The sequence below is a fragment of the Gopherus evgoodei genome, chromosome 10 (assembly GCF_007399415.2).
Source record: "Gopherus evgoodei ecotype Sinaloan lineage chromosome 10, rGopEvg1_v1.p, whole genome shotgun sequence".
Taxonomy (NCBI): domain Eukaryota; kingdom Metazoa; phylum Chordata; order Testudines; family Testudinidae; genus Gopherus; species Gopherus evgoodei.
The window spans coordinates 10,520,317-10,536,966 of NC_044331.1; positions in this window are offsets into that span (position 1 = coordinate 10,520,317).

Genomic DNA, 16,650 nt, shown 5'->3' on the forward strand with positions numbered 1-16,650 from the left:
TTTTCTTTGTTTTTTAATGATCTATTTCATTTCTCTTCAAGATGATCTTTCTTTTTTAACAGAATACCGGAGGGCTCGTTTACTAGAACCTGACCGATACAGTCTCTTAACCTTGAAAATCATCACACTGCTTTTTTTTTTTAATTTCACCTAACGAAAAAATGCCTAAGCGGGAACAACAGCAACAATGCTACGATCCGAGACCCATGAACACAGATTAGGTCTGTGTGAAAATATCTTTCCTAACTCCATTTGGAATCTGCAAGTGTGTGTTTGTGTGAGTGTGTGTGGAAGAAAATACAGAAAATAGCATCTTCAATTTAAAAAAAAAATAATACAAGCCAGGGGGTTTGGGCATACCTTTGACTGTAGCCAACAACCGTCAGTTAACAACAAGCAAACCAGTGATCGGGGGATTTTTAATGCCACGTTGGCCCTGGAAGGAGGACTCTTTCATTTCCCATACTTTGTCACTTGCCATAGAGCGGGCTGACATAATGGACTTTTACAACAAGCTCAGAAGCAATTGGCAATTAAGTGGTTTGAAGGGGTTCTTCTGGGCTGCTGTGAAAGGCTTCAGGTGTGAAACGCTTGTTTTCAAGAGCACTAAGCAAAATGTATAGTTGCTTTCAGGGCCCCCCTTGTCCTTCTGAAGGAAGGGGGAGAAATGGGGGAAGCAAGGACACTCAAGAGCAATTTGCTATTCAATGCCTGAATGCTGTGTGCTTTTTCTCTTCTCCCCTCCCCATCCTTGTGCAGCTAGTAAGAAGGGCAGATTGCGATGGCACAAACAGCTTTCAGCACAATGGCAGATCAAGAGAGAGGCAGGGAAAATGAGGCAGAGAGAGAATGAAAGGCTGAATGAAGTAAGGATGGCTTGATTGTTAATTGTGGGTAAATGTGTTGCAAGGGTGAAAAGGGTTCATGGACTACTTTAAAACTATACCCAAGCAATAAGTACAGAGAGTTGTGGAATAAGGAGATATTCCTGACCCTCTGAAGAGCTATAGTGGTGCATCTGGCCCACTTGAAAAGTAAATTGAGAACGGATAAAAAGATAGGCAAATACATCTGTGTGCATTATATACTTGTATTTCTAAAGGAACCCTGGCTAGCAAACAAACTAGGATGTCACATACACAATATTCTCTCTCCCAGCATTACTGAGCCCCTATGACATTAAATTCTCTAAAATACAAATATTGCCTAAAAGACAAATATTTAAAATGTGACTTTTTAAAGAGTGGGGTGGGGGAGAGGAATATGAGTTTTTATTCAAGGACAAAATATTTTGTTCGGAGGCTAGCATAAGGGTAAAGGAAACTTCAAACAGAACTAAGGGAACAATATCCCCATGAAGACTGTTTCATGTCACTTTTCCTTGTATGACCTTTACTTCCAACATATTGATTTTTTCCTAACCCTTTGCTTTGCTTTGCAGAAAAAAGGAGTATTGAGTCTTTGAGTTGCTTACATATCACTATTGTACATTCATTCTTAAAGGTGAAGGATCCCCTTTCGGAAGATGACTATCTGATTGACAATATGATTAGGATTGTCTGAGGACTTTTCATTTTAAATGTAGTGAGCCATATGTATATAGTTTAAGGTGAGAGAACGAAATGCTTCAGATCAGCCAGACTTTATGGCATGTTTGTGTAATACAGTGTTTCCCAAACTTGGGATGCCGCTTGTATAGGGAAATCCCCTTGCGGGCAGGGCCAGTTTGTTTACCTGCCCGGTCCACAGGTCAGCTGATGGCAGCTCCCACTGGCCGCGGTTCACTGCTCCAGGCCAATGGGAGCTGCTGGAAATGGCGCGGGCTGAGGGACGTACTGGCTACCACTTCCAGCAGCTCCCTTTGGCCTGGAGCAGTGAACCACAGCCAGTGGGAGCCGCGATCAGTGGAACCTGCAGACAGGGCAGGTAAGCAAACCGTCCCGGCCTGCCAGGGGCTTTTCCTACACAAGCGGCGTTCCAAGTTTGGGAAACACTGGTGTAAGAGAGCTGCTAGTTTATATTTTTCATATTTTGGGGGAGAATGGGGAGGTGGGGAAAATGAAGGAAGCGTGATTGTTCAATTCATTATACCCCAGCATGAAATGAATTTCACCATTCTGTGGACTGACATTGCTACATGGTCATTAGAAGCTTTCCTATCGTAGCTCACACAACTTCAGAGACGAGCCTGCATTTGAAACAAACACAATTAATATCCAATCAGACAGATGAGCTCACCTATGCCCTAACTGTACAAAAGTGTGGGTGCATGACGTGTTAAAGGAATAATTACAATAAAACTAAAATCAGTTGATTTAAAACACACAGGGAAATGGGTCTGGGTAAAATCTGTCAGACCAACACTGGGATGGTTAGTTCTCTCTCTTATTCTCCACACTCATCAGTGTGAATCAGGTGCAACTTCACTGAAAGGGTAACATCTTGTAAAACCAGCATGAAGAGAAGGATCATTGTTTCTTCCTTATTCTCAGTCTTTCCCTCATTTCCCATCAAAACAAAACTCATGTAATTTTTGCCAGACAGCTTGTTCGAATGGCAAAACATCTAATGCAACTAATACAGTGAAGGAACCCTCCATTGTCCATCCTTTCCGCCTCTGGTTCTCATCTACTGCCTGTAACATGAAGAACTACAGTATAAATAAAATGCTGTTGGAAAGTATGAAAATACCTATTTCTAACACTCTGCCCCCCTTCCACTGAGAAGCAGAAACAGTAAACTGGAGAACTGTTGCGTTTCAACTATTATTGCAATTGAAATGCACTTGATATAATTTTGATCACAGTTTCAAGGAGCGGCTTCCTCTTGTGCATGCACTAATGATAAAATTTACATGCACAAAACCCATTTGCCCCTGTCAAGGTTCCTTCCCCACTCTGAACTTTAGGGTACAGATGCGGAGGACCTGCATGAGAAGCTCTAAGCTCAATTACCAGCTTAGATCTGGTCTGGCTGCCACCATTCATAAGCACTCCCTTCCTTGGGTAGCCTTGAGAAATGTCACCAATTTCCTGGTGAACACAAATCCAAACCCCTTGGATCTCAAAACAAGGAGAAATTAACCATCCCCCTTCCTTTCTCCCACCAACTTCTGGTGGATCCAGATCCAATCCACTTGGATCTAAAAACAAGGAAAAATCAGTCAGGTATTAAGAAAAAGGCTTTTAATTAAAGAAAAGAAAGGTAAAAGAAAACCCTCTGGGAGAGATTAGCATACCAGCTACTATCACAGACAACAGATTCAAAACACAGAGGATGTTCCCCTGGGCAAAAACTTAGTACATCAATGAAAGTACCCAAATACCCAAATTGATTCTACCTCTAATTGCACAAGAAAGGTTACAAAGAAATAAATGTAAACCTATTTATTCCTTTCTAGAACTTCCTACTCTGATAAGAAGCTGGTTCCTTGATCTTTTTCACTCCGGCTGAAAACTAACAAAGGAAAAAACCCTCCTTCCTTTTGAAACATCTTGTTCCCCCATTGGTTCCTCTGGTCAGGCATCAGCTAGGCTAGGTGAACTTCTTAACCCTTTACAGGAAAAAGAGGCATTAACCCTTAACTATCTGTTTATGACAGCCCCTACAGAGAAGACTCCCAAAGATGTCAATGGAAGTCTTTGCAGTGACTTTTGCGGACGTTAGATCAGATCTACAGGTTTTACTCATGCACAGTAAGTTCATTCACACACACGAGCTGGTGATAGTACTCACAAAACATGCACGCAAGAGTCTCTGCTTGCAAAGTTGGAAACAGACACGCGTAAACCAGGTCCAGTACCCGTTGAAACTTCTTTTCAGATGCAAATAAACTCATGCTGCAGTGAATGTGCCAGCTGTGGGGCCTGAGGTCTTTAAACCCACACCCAGAAATGAGACTGGCACACAGCATTGCCAACAAACTGGTGCTCAGCTGCAAGCATGTTGTGCTTGCAAGACTGCAATGTAAACAAAATAATATCTTCATGCCATGAGGCACGTAAATTTATGCATGTAACCTCTGGCTCCTAAAGATGAGAATAGATACCCTAGTTGGTTTGTGCATTACTTATCGAACTCCAGGAACCTAGATTTTTTTTGAGGGAATGAGTAGATCTGGTCCAAAAAATTTAGACCATCTGGAGAAAAAAATAGAAAAAAAATGAAAATTTGTAGTTTTGCTTGAAATTTTCCATTTTTTTCAAAGAATTTTTTTATTTTGGTTTGGTGGGGCAAATAATTACATGCTCTCTTTAATTTTGCACCCAGGGGAGAGGGAAAATTTTCTTAAGTGTCTCCTCCTCTCTATCCCTGCCAAAATGAAAGTTTTATGGGACGTTTTCTTCAAAAAACAACATTTGAATCAAAGTGAAAATTTTTCATATTTTTTTTGTCAAAAAGGTCTTTCCCATTGAAAAAGTTGCAAGTGAAAATGTTTCCCCAGCCCTCATAATGAGTCAATCACACACACAATTTCCTTCTGATTTTTGCAAAAAACAGCCCTTTTGCTGAATATGTGAGTTGCTGCACTTATATACTCATTAAGCATCATAAAATTGGAAGGACTGAAGAAAATTTCTCAGAGGTGATTTCTTCAATAGTGTTCTGACCTCTTCATGAACAGCCTTGCTCAGAGATTACCTGGTGGAGATAGTAGGGTATTCTGTGAGTGCTTCCAGCTTTGCCTGGGATTAAGTTATAACTCAGTGCATTGTAATTCAGAGAAACAGCTGGTGCTGTATGCCACAAAAATTCTAACGGGGATTTCAAAGCTGTAATGTATATAACTCAAATCTTTAAAATTCTGAACAAAAATTGCTGAGAGGGTTTTTTTTGTTTTTTTTTTTCAGTTTAAGGGCCTGGTCCTGAAGCCAATGGAGACATTCCACTGGCTTCAATGGATATTATATCAGGATATTATATATAATGGATATTAATCCAGAGAAACTTCACTGAAGTCAATTGAATTAATCTGGATTTGCACAAATGTAACAAAGAGCAGAAGTTAGTTTTCAGTATATTATGAAACAAAAATATCATCTATGTGACACTCAGGAAAGAGTTAATCAGCTCTCAGCAGCAGGCTGATAACCAAGTCTATTTTAGGGATCATTATAAACAATGAGAGTGTGTTGATGACATAATGCTTCTATCTTGTGCTTCAATCAAACCACGTCCAGACTACCCCGCCGTATCAGCGGGTTAAAATCGATTGCTCAGGGATCGATATATCACATCTAGTCTAGACGCGATATATTGATCCCCGAGCGCGCTTACATCGATTCCGGAACTCCATCAACCCAAACGGAGTTCCGGAATCGACACGGAGAGCCGCGTACATCGATCCCGCGCCGTCTGGACGCGTGAGTAATTCGATCTTAGATATTCGACTTCAGCTACGTTATTCACGTAGCTGAAGTTGCGTATCTAAGATCGATTTTCCTCCCCTAGTCTGGACGAGGCCAAAGTGTTGCAATACCCTGCTAAGAAAGTTGTGTGGATGGAGTTTCATAAAACTGGTCTGAATTAAAACTGTTAATATTATTCAAATTTTGAAATGAATGAAAAATATGACAAAACTGACATTTTCATTATTTCTATTCCCTCATTCCTCTGGCCAACTGCAGGTCTAGTTGGAATAAGTCTGAATTTCAAAATATCAATGGACATTTCAAATTTTGATAAAAAGGAGGAAAACATGAAAAATGGTAGGGTTTTTTGCCTTATGGATTTCAACTAGTTTTTAGTTGAGATTTTTCTCTTTGGCTTCTGGAATCTTCCAGCTATTGTGCTCATACATCCCCCCACACACACACTTTTCTTTAAAATATAGTAGTTACAGATTTTCTAATTTGCTTCCAGACTCCAACACCCCAAGAGACAAAGATATGTACAGTTCAGTACCAAACAGACCTCTTTTTCTGATGGTTGACTTTTTGATGTACCTCATTCTCACATTGTGACCCAAATTAATAATATTGCACTTAGCACTTAATACCATTCTCCAAATTCAAAGTTCTATACAATCAACATTTGATTCCAACTTACACAGGATTCTTAGGACAAAACAATCTACAATTATGTAACCCACTGGTGAGTATGTGTAACAAGTTCCCCAATACACAAAGACGATGAGTTATTAAAAACCCCAGTCAAACTGTAGCTGCTCATGCTTTTAGCTCTGGAGGTCCTCGCTGCAGTCTCCAGTGTGTTAGCCAAGAGGGGGGCTATCACAGCTGTATAATGTTTTTTATTGTATGCAGTGTTGTGGTAGAGTTGAACCCAGAACATTTAACAGACAAGGTGGGTGAGGTGGTCCAGTAAAAGATGTTATCGCACTCACCTTGTCTCTCTGACGTTATTTTTTGGTTATTATTACTACTACCACCAGCTTTAATTTCTCTTTGGGGTTAGGGAATGGATCTGTGTTTTGTTAAGCACTGACTACATTTGCAACAACATGTATACTCAGAATTTGAATGTGTAAAGATACAAGAAGAGACAGGGAGGTCAAATTTAAGGCCTTCTGTTTCTTTTTATTACCTCAACTATCTGCGGTAACAGAATTTTTTCTGAAGAACAAGTAATTCTCTCTGCAAATCACCAGTGAACTCTCGCTATAGGAGTGTCTTCTGCTAGAGAATGGCACCTTAATGTTGCCAAACTATCACAAGCTAAAGAACAGTTTCCCATGACTCTGATGATTTTCAGTATGTACATAATAAATATGCATGCCTCAAATACTTCACTATGACCACATGGTTTACTAAATTGTTGTATAGAACCTCTATCAAAATCTCTACCAGGCCTAGAAAGCTCTTCACCCTCCTCTGCAGTTTGGACTTAAATTGGATTTGCTATTTTGAGAAAAAAGGTTGTCCATAAAAGGCCAGATCTTGTCTTTTCATAGTGCTTATTACTCCAAGCCGCTCCATAAAGCCAGATTCTGAGACCTTTGCTTTTCAAGTAGTCTCATTGAAATGAATGGGAGTATTTGAGGAGAAACATGCCACTCAGTGAGAGTAATGGGATAGGTATCTGGCCCATAATGAGTTCTATGATCAATAGTGGGTGTTTGCAGAATCAGGCCCCTAAAGAACACTAGTAGTGGATGTGGAACTGTTAGGTCCTTTGAACATAAAGTGCCACTTTCTGTTTCTGATTTAGCAAATGCCTCTGTCACAAAGACGTTTCCAATCTATGCACCCAAATGACAAGACTTGGAAAGTTGATCAACACTCACATTGAACCATTTTTGTATTTCCCCACTAAGACCAAACAGTTAGCAGGATACTGGGACATCTCTAGCATTTCTACGTACTCATGTACATTCCAGTGATGCATAATTTAGAATGGAATATTTGATGAAGTAGCGGTTAAGTCTGTATGTTTGACAAGTCACATTGTTGTCTTTCAGAAAATCACAATAAGCCTCCTATGGAAGAGAAATAAAGTTGGTCAGTATCATTGGCCTCTTCCTTCTTCTTGGTAACTACTCCTTGGCAGTATTCAAAATGATGTGCCAAATACTTTGAAGGAAGAAAAGGAAGAGAAGTTGAGTTCTCAAATTAGCTTTTAATAATGCTTTTTTGCTCAGTCACTGAAAGAAAGACCTGAAAGACAAATGAGACTCTTCCTCCCCAGCCACACACATTCTTAGAGTTTCCAATTTATCTCCCATGGATTGTGTCATTTTGAAAGTCTTATTCTGTCAAGTCTGTTTTCTCTTATAGTACCCTCTCAACTTTTACTCAGATGTGTTGTCCTTTCTTGCTTCTTAGGGCTGGTCTTCACTACAGGGAAGACCCGCTGAATCAATGGCAGAGCACTTTCCAGTCGACCTTTAAACTCCACCTCTCCAAGAAGAGTAAGGTAAGTCAATGAGAGAACATCTCCCATTGATGCAGCGCAGTGTAGATACCGGGGTAAGTTGACTTAGGCTACATAGACTCCAGCTATGTTATTCATGTAGTTGCAGTAGCATAACTTAGGTCAATTTACCATGGTAGTGAAGACCCCTTAGAAAACATCTCATCAAACAAAATTAATAATTACCATTCTTTCTTTTCCCCACTACTTGCTGAAAACCCACTTAGGTCCCAGTTTAAAACCTAGGAATGTGTGCTATAATTATGAGAGTTCTTCTTTTGGCATTACCACCTGCTGCATATAAGCCAGGGGCCAGGGTTGGCAACCTCTGGCATGTGGCTCGCCAGGGTAAACACCGTGACAGGCCGGACCCATTTGTTTACCTGCTTCCTCTGCAAGTTCTGCTGATCATGGCTCCGACTGACCGCGGTTCACCACTCCAGGCCAATGGGGGCGGTGGGAAGCTGTGCGGGCAGGGCGATGTGCCAGTGGGAGCAGTGACCAGCCGAACCTGCGGAGACAGCAGGCAAACAAACTGTCCTGGCCCACCAGGGTGCTTACCTTGCCGAGCTGCGTGCCAGAGGTTGCCAACCCCTGATATAAGCACGGCTAGACCTTTTAAAGAATTCACACACAAACTGTCCAAATGTGGAAATGGAAACCCAAAATAAAGAAGCATCTCCATATTCCCTTGGAGACACTATAATACGATGCTTGTTCTGCCTGTATGCAACCAGAACCAGATAATATCAGCAATTTTGCAAGAAAACATGATTTCATAATATTTCTAAGCGTTCCCAAAGAAAATTGGTTAAGATTTGAGTGGCCAACCAAAAGAAAAAGTATCACTTGAATTTTAAAGTTAATTCATTGATTCCTAGTCAGAACAATCGGACAATTTGTTTTACTCATTTTTGGTATGAGTTTCCATGGGGATTTTATTCTGCAGATTTTTGTTTGTTGTTTGAGTTTTATTTAACACTTAAATTTCTGTGCTATTTCTTTGAAGCAGATCTGGTCAAAACACACATTTAATATAAATCTGGATGTGCCACAGCCAATATCATTGCTACCAAATGAGTCTATTTAAATCCTGGATGCTTAAGTAGTGAGATGATGGGGTCACAATATAAGCACAAATCATTCATATTATTGTTGTGTATAGATGCTCAAACCCAAGTTTGGTCCATATGGTGTTAAGAACTGTTCAAATACATAGCAAAAGATAGCGGCTAACCCGAACGCAGTCTAACTAGACAGGATAGGCAAAGGGTGACACAGTGAGGTGAAATGTTTTGCATAAGGTCACAGAATCAGGAATAGAATCCAGCTCTCCTGAGTCCTCTAGTGCTCTGCCCACTAGACCATACTGCCTCTCCGCAAATAGGCATCATGGTTCTTGCATTCATGGGGTTTAACATTAATTCAGTGGAATGTTTAAGTGGTTACTGCACATGCCCAGTGTCATTCTGTCCATTAATCTCTCGCACATATTTCCACTGATTAGTTCCAAACTGTCAAAAGACCTCTGGGCACATTCAATCATTTTTATTTGGGTATATTTGTTTACAAATCCAATTTTTCTGCTAGCAGAGTAAAAAAAAATCTATGTCGCTGATTTTGATTCAACTTCTTTTTTTTAAAGATGCTTCTTCCAAGCTGAGCAGTCACATTACAGCCTTTAAGCCACTTCTTGTGTGCATTTGATAAACTCCTCAACGCAGTCCCCGTGCCCACTGACTTCAATGGAAGCCCGTGCAGGCTACAGGGGAGTTCTCGCTAGTGGACTGCCTTGCAGGATTGGGGCCTTACCCTGAAAAAAGTGATACAGAACAAACTTTTGAGGTTTTAAAATTCTACTTTGCCCTTAGTGTAGTAAATGGGAGTTTTGTCTAAAGACGGCGTGAAAACCGAGGGCCCAATTTTGCCACATTCACATTAAGAATGTTGTGGTGATGAGCAAAGTGGGATCAATAGCATGCAGACTAATCGTATGAGTAAGGATTCCAGGACCAAGCCCTGAGTAAGGACTTCTGAGTTCAGCCCTTGAGCCATCTGATCAGCATCATTGGCTCTATTTCTGTGGGGAAAGCAAGGAGGATTCGGCCTATGGTATTAACGACAGTTTCACATACACGACAGTGCAATATTTTTAACTGTCGTGTTACAGCTTCCTGCAGGGGCTAGAAAGCGGCTGCTTAGCAGCAGTGTCCCACTCTTAATTAACATTTTTGGAAACACTGCAATTCAGCTGGATGGCCATTCCATCTCAATTGACAGCTGACTAGAAGTGGTTTTCACAGCTGGGCTGCTGATCCAATGCCGAGAGAGGCTTCACTATCATTAATTTTGCAGCACGGTTTACAGCCGTAATTAATATTTCTGGAACCACTGCAAGTCAGCTTGGTGGCCATTCTGTTTCACTTGATAGCCAGTTGGAACACATTTTACTGCCGCTCTAAGCCTGCTACATGTAGAGTGGCTGCACTGCTCTTGTAAGGGGCTGTAAGGAACAATATATATCACCCATACAGTATCATCATTATCTTAAGGGCAAGGGCAAGTCTTTAAACACGGTCTTAACTGTTCCTTGTCCAGCCACCAAGTGAAGATTTATTGAGAATCTCATCACGTTCACCTATTTCACGTTTCCCTGACACCAAGCTGAGCAGCTCGGGATTCCAAACCTGAGATCTGCTCTTACTCCAGTTGAAGTCAACTGGAATTCTCTTATTGACTTCAGAGGGATCCACACTGGGTTCTCTGCATGTGCACTGTATACCATGTCACCCTGCAAATCTGCTCCATAAAAGAGGTTACACAATTGCTATCACTCACAACTGGGATCACTATCCATTTCTATATGAATATGTCATAGCAATATATATACGATCTCTTCATAACAAACAGAGGAGTTAGTTTCATGTGGGGAGATTAGCTTTATTTACAGCGGTAAAGCTCATACTAAGAAGCCATGTTTGACAGGGTGAGAAAAAAGTTTATAATGCTAAAATCCATTACGAAACCTTGGTTTATGAGACCCTGCAGCTTTCTGGTCTTATTATGTATGCGACATAAATGACACAAGGGGATTTAAAATTAGAAGTATGTTTTGATTTTCCTGCCAAAAAATATTCATATTTCTAATGACTCTCTCATCACCTATCTTGGACCAACAACAACAGCAGCAAAGTGAAACAAACACACAGGAGCAACACCTAAACACGCAGTCTCATTTGATGGTTTATGAAACATGCCACTATACAACTAAAACTCACAAACAGAAAATGTGTGTAGCTGTTAATGCGCAGCAGATATCAAAACTTTACATTAATGTTTATAACCGAAAGCAGAACCAGACAAGCTTGTTACATATGCTTCCTCTTAGATTTCTGAGGTTCACAGTGTTATACGCAGGAAAACAGTTAAATGAAACCTCACGAAAGACAACATTGTATTTGCTTTAAAATAAAAGTCAGCTGTAGCCCCAGTTGTTCACTTTTCCCACCCACTCCCCACAAATTTACAAAGCACATATTTGATTATGCGGATTTTCCAAGCTCTCCTGGCTTTTAATACCACGCTGTGCATAATAAGACTTTTCCCCACTACTTGTGCAGTGCATAGTCTGAGAATGTTTTAGCTATGTAACAAATGTCATGAGTTTTTATATATATCACTTGTTTTATATAAAAATCTTGTTTCCCTGTAATGAGGGAGTGACTTTTTTCAACTTCTAACCACCAGCCTTAACCAAAGGTGTTGAAAGTGGCCAATGAGGGGAAAATCACAAACTAAGGCCACTAAACAAAACAAAAGGAGGGGGGGAATTAATCTTATTAGGATCGTATATCATAAGGTTGTCAGGTGTGAAAGCAAACGAATGGCCTCTGTTTATCTGAGCTAAACCGAGTGGTTCACCCAAAGACTCACTCCAAGCAGGGTTTTTTTTACCCTTAATAAATTGGCTAAGTCGGTGCAGAGTGTTGATAATGAAGTATGTGCGAGTGAGGTCTGAGCTTTCCTCCTAGTGTTTAGATGCAACTAAGCTTCCTTTATTTTTTTATTTTTTTTTTTTTATCACAGCTGATTCAGAAAGCCCTTTGGAAAGATGAAGTAGGTAGAAATCAAAATAAATGGATTCTATTAAAACCAGCAATGCATCAACTGCTTGATAAAGTGATTAATAAACAGCTTAGGATGGTGATTGATTAAACTCTTTAATCAAAGTGCTAAACTGACTTAATATGGATAGTTTCAACATGTTCAAAGTATACATTTTCTCTACCGAGGGTTCAGAGCTGTTTATGTAACTTTTCTGAAGTGTCTCCCCTAGGTCTGACCTTCAGATAGCTAGGACTGTGGAATGTGTAAGGATTATAAAGTGCTAAATATATTGCATTAGTCACTAGAAGTTTGCAGATAAATGATTCTGCTGTTTCACTGGTCAACAAATATTTTTTTCCAGAATTTCAGATACCTTAATAAAACAGTTTTTGTATTGGGATTTTTAAACCCCTTTGCAATTAAAGGGGATAACGCAACATAAAAATCCATTTTGTATCATATTTCATTTCCTTTTTTCCCTCCCAGTATTTATTAAGATTATCGTGTGAAGTCTAGAAATCTAGATTTTAATTCTTAGACTGATTACACATGTTTATTCAAACTTGTATATTTAATTTAATCCGTAGTCTGCTTCAAGATGCAATTTTTGACACAATCATCTGTTGGTTTCATTAGGCTAATTTACTAAGACTTTGCACTGGAAAGTCTGTGATTCTGATATTTTAAGGGAAGGAGGGAGAGAGAGATTTCAACTCTCTTGATTTTATCGTGAGTTTCAGAATATTTGGTATTTTAACTTAAATCCCACCTCCTGGAGTGATATGAACGCAAGAGAATCTCAGCTTTCTTACTTTTTTTTTTTAAAAAGTACATTTCTAGTTCTCATAACTGTGGGGGGAAAGTTTGAATATGTGATCTGAATGCAATCTAAAAGCTAAGAGACCAGACAGACAATAAAAAGAACTCAAAATCTATTTTTAAAAAATCTCATGATTTTTAAGCCAATTTTGTGGTGGTGGTGGGGGGAAACGACTTATGGTTTTCCAGGGCTTAGGGCTGGCAATACTGTACCCTGTACGGAGTTGAACACCCAAATCCTATTGGAATTTAATGGGAGTCGAGCACCTAACTCCCTTAGGCTTCTTTGAAAATCCCAACCTTACAGCTTCACAGACTTTGGAAACTGAAACCTTTGAAAGAGGGTCTGACCGTTGATTGGTTGTTAGTGTATTTTTTAAGAGACTGGGTGCTACCAAGAGGGATGAATGAACTAGTCCCCAAGGACACAACCCTCTACTCTGGTCAAAATTATGTCCAAGTGAAATCTTGCCCCTTCTCAGAAGTTCATATACAAGGAGGACAGCTCGTTGTGCTTGCTTCAGCCTGGGGACTCTTTAGAGCGACAGACGCCTGGGGTCCAGTCTAGGCCTCTGTAGCCTTGTACAGCATAATAAATGTTAGCAAGCTTTAAATGCACCAGAACCATAACTATTCCTGCGATAAAATGATCAATCACTATTATACATAGGCCCCCTGTGCACACATACCAAAGTGTTCAGGTTGCAATGCAGTTATCCAGTTACAAGCATGGACAAAACAAATACCCCATATAAGACCTCGCAATAGCAAGGTGCTTCACATTTTGAATCCCCAGAAGAGGGGGAATTCTGCAAGAGAGGACTAATAATGTGCAGTGGTTTGAGCACCAGCAGTGAATCTGCACAGGGATTATCAATAGTCTCGTCACCTAGAACATATGGGACAAACAAGTCACTTAACTAGCTCGGTAGGTGGCTGTGCAGTGTTTTATAAACAATCAATAAAACATTATAATCAATATCTTGATGAACCACCAGCCATTGAAGGTTATTAAGTAGAGTGATTTTCCTGCAGAAATACACAATAGGAACTGTGATTTCACAGTAGATTAACAGTCCAATTAGTTCCATGTCCTGCCGCCAGCAGTATGCCAGATATTTAAGAGGAATATCAACATGCCCCAAAGCATCTAGTCAAGTGTACAATACTATGTCATGGAACAATTTGTTCCTGTTCCCATCTGATGATCCCCCTCTGCCCTGAAACACAAGGATGGGAAGCTCTTCTAGATCTCTGTTCTGTTAGCTTCCTTCAAGGTTTAGATGTCCATAGTTTCACAGAGCTGTTGGCACTCAGAGCCAGAACAACCTGAATCTTCATATTTAATTGATTCTGTAGCAGAAAAATATGGTCACAATTTTTAGATGAACTTTAGAAGGAAATGTATGCATGTCTGGCAATCCTCTTTTGGGCGTTTCAAGGAGTAAACAGGGTTAATTCACGCCATGAGAGGTGGAATTTATAACACCATCATTCACTGAGTTTCCCTATATCTGTTTCCAAGTGGTGGATGGGCACCACTAAGCTCCATTCAGCCAGGATCCCTCACTAGCCAGCACTGCCCCAAACATGGACAGCTCTACCCCACCCTTTCCACAGCCTATAACTTTGCATTGCCCTGTTGAATTTACCTCTGACAGGTCAGTCTCTACAAGTGCTGTCCTGTTTTATAGTAAAGTTGGTAAAGAATTTTTTAGCTTTTAACCCAATTTAAATAAGGCAAAGGGTGGGTGGCTGCTCAAAACTCAGTCTAGATTGACGTGGTGTTTAATTACGGCTCATTAAGAACAGCTGGTGTGAGTGGAAACTTACATCTCCATTTCAGATTCATTACACCATTCAGAAATGGTGATTACTTGCACTATTTGTTTAAAAGGAAGTGGGTAAAAAACAACCGAAGTTTACATTTGAACTGTGCGGCAGTAAATTGAAATGACAAACAAATGCTAAGCTGTTTCGGGAACACATAGTTCAAATCAGCTTTACTTGTCCTATTGAGCACCTGGTAAGCTGTGTAAGTTGGTGGGTCCTACTCATCAACCAGGGCATAATATTAAGCTCCCAAAAGCAGAATAATTTTGGTCCCTTTCTTCACAGATGGGTTTATTTCTCAAATACTGTAACAGCCTAACATAAATTAAATAGATATCCTGGGTCCTTCTGCTGCTGCCTGGACCTTACCATGTCTTTTTCCCCAGACCCAGAGTCTCCTGATGGACCCTATGTGTTCTCTTCAGCCTTCTCCCCCAACTGAGGGGTTTGTTTGCCTTCTGTCTAAGACCCATTACCTGGGAGGCAGCTAATTAGTTTCAGGTGTGGTTAAGTCCACTGGGGTGTGTTGAAGACTGTGTTGTAATTGCAAGCTATCACTTTAAGAGTGAGGGCTTTCCTGATCATGTTTGTGGCTAGGGTGCACTATACGAAAGCATCATGGGATCAGAATCGGGATGGAAAGGGCCAGCTTAAAGCAAGGTGGGATGAGCTGTGCCTCTCGGAGCCTGTTTTCTTTATTTTGAGGTTCTTGTGTGTAATCATTCTAAATTCTAAGGAATAAAGTAGTGATACACTGCAGCCTTCAAGCAAGAGTATTTGTGTTTCTCTGTATGTATTAACACTCATCTTCCTTAAAGGGCTATCCCCATCTACGAGAACACAAATCCTAGATAAGGATAGCAACCACAACCAAATAAGATGTAATTTCATAAAAAAATAAGACAGAAATGTACAAAGTGCTAGGACCAAATGTGAATGATCTGAACTTGCGATAGAGGGTACCAACTGAGAGTAGCCTACGTCAGACGAGTTGTTAGTCCATCTAGCTCAGGGATTGGCAACCTTTGGCATGCAGCTCTCCAGGGTAAGCACTCTGATGGGCCGGGTCAGTTTGTTTACCTGCTGCGTCCTCAGGTTCAGCCAGTCGCGGCTCCCACTGGCAGCGGTTCGCCATCCCAGGCCAATGGGAGTGGTGGGAAGCGGCGCGGGCCAAGGGATATGCTGGCTACCGCTTCCTGCTGCCCCCATTGTCCTGGAGTGGCAAACCACGGCCAGTGGGAGCAGCGATTGGCTGAACCTGCGGATGCGGCAGGTAAACAAACCAGCCCGGCCCGCCAGGGTACTTACCCCGGCGAGCCACGTGCTAAAGGTTGCTGACCCCTGATCTAGCTACTGCTAGAAAGGCAAGGTGGGTGAGGTAATATCTTTTATTGAACCAACTTTTATAGGTGAAAGAAACAAGTTTTCAAGCTACATAGAGCTCTTCAGGTCTGGGAAAGGTACTCAGGGCTTGTCTACACCACGCAGTTTTTAGTGACATGGCTTGTCGCTAAATGTTGGTGTGTGTAAACACTCTTTTTGGGCACGTTTGCCGACAAAATACTGCCAGCCCCACAAGCAGCATTCACCACATTCACACTGCCACTTGCCACAGCAAAACTTTGTCTTTCGGGGCGGGGAGGGCAGCTTTTTTAAGTACACATGAAAGACAAAAGTTTTGTTGACAACTTGGCAGTGTAGACTAACCCTAAGTGTCACAGCTAAATACAAGGCGGAACAGATTGCTTAGCATAAGCAGTTAACATGTATTCTAAGGGATGATTCAAGGGGAAATGGTCCATTAGCGCCCTTGCCATCTTAGGACAACAGGGGAGGGAGGAGCTGGTAGTTTACACATTGTCATAATAAACCATAAATGCAGTGTGTTTATTAGGAGTCTTTATTAGCTCCTATTAGATAGTAAATCAACATCAGAAAACCCATCATTCTTGCTACCTTCAGTGACAATCTCAGTGGACAGGCCAGGAATTAAACTGATATGTAACTGAGCTATACACTCAC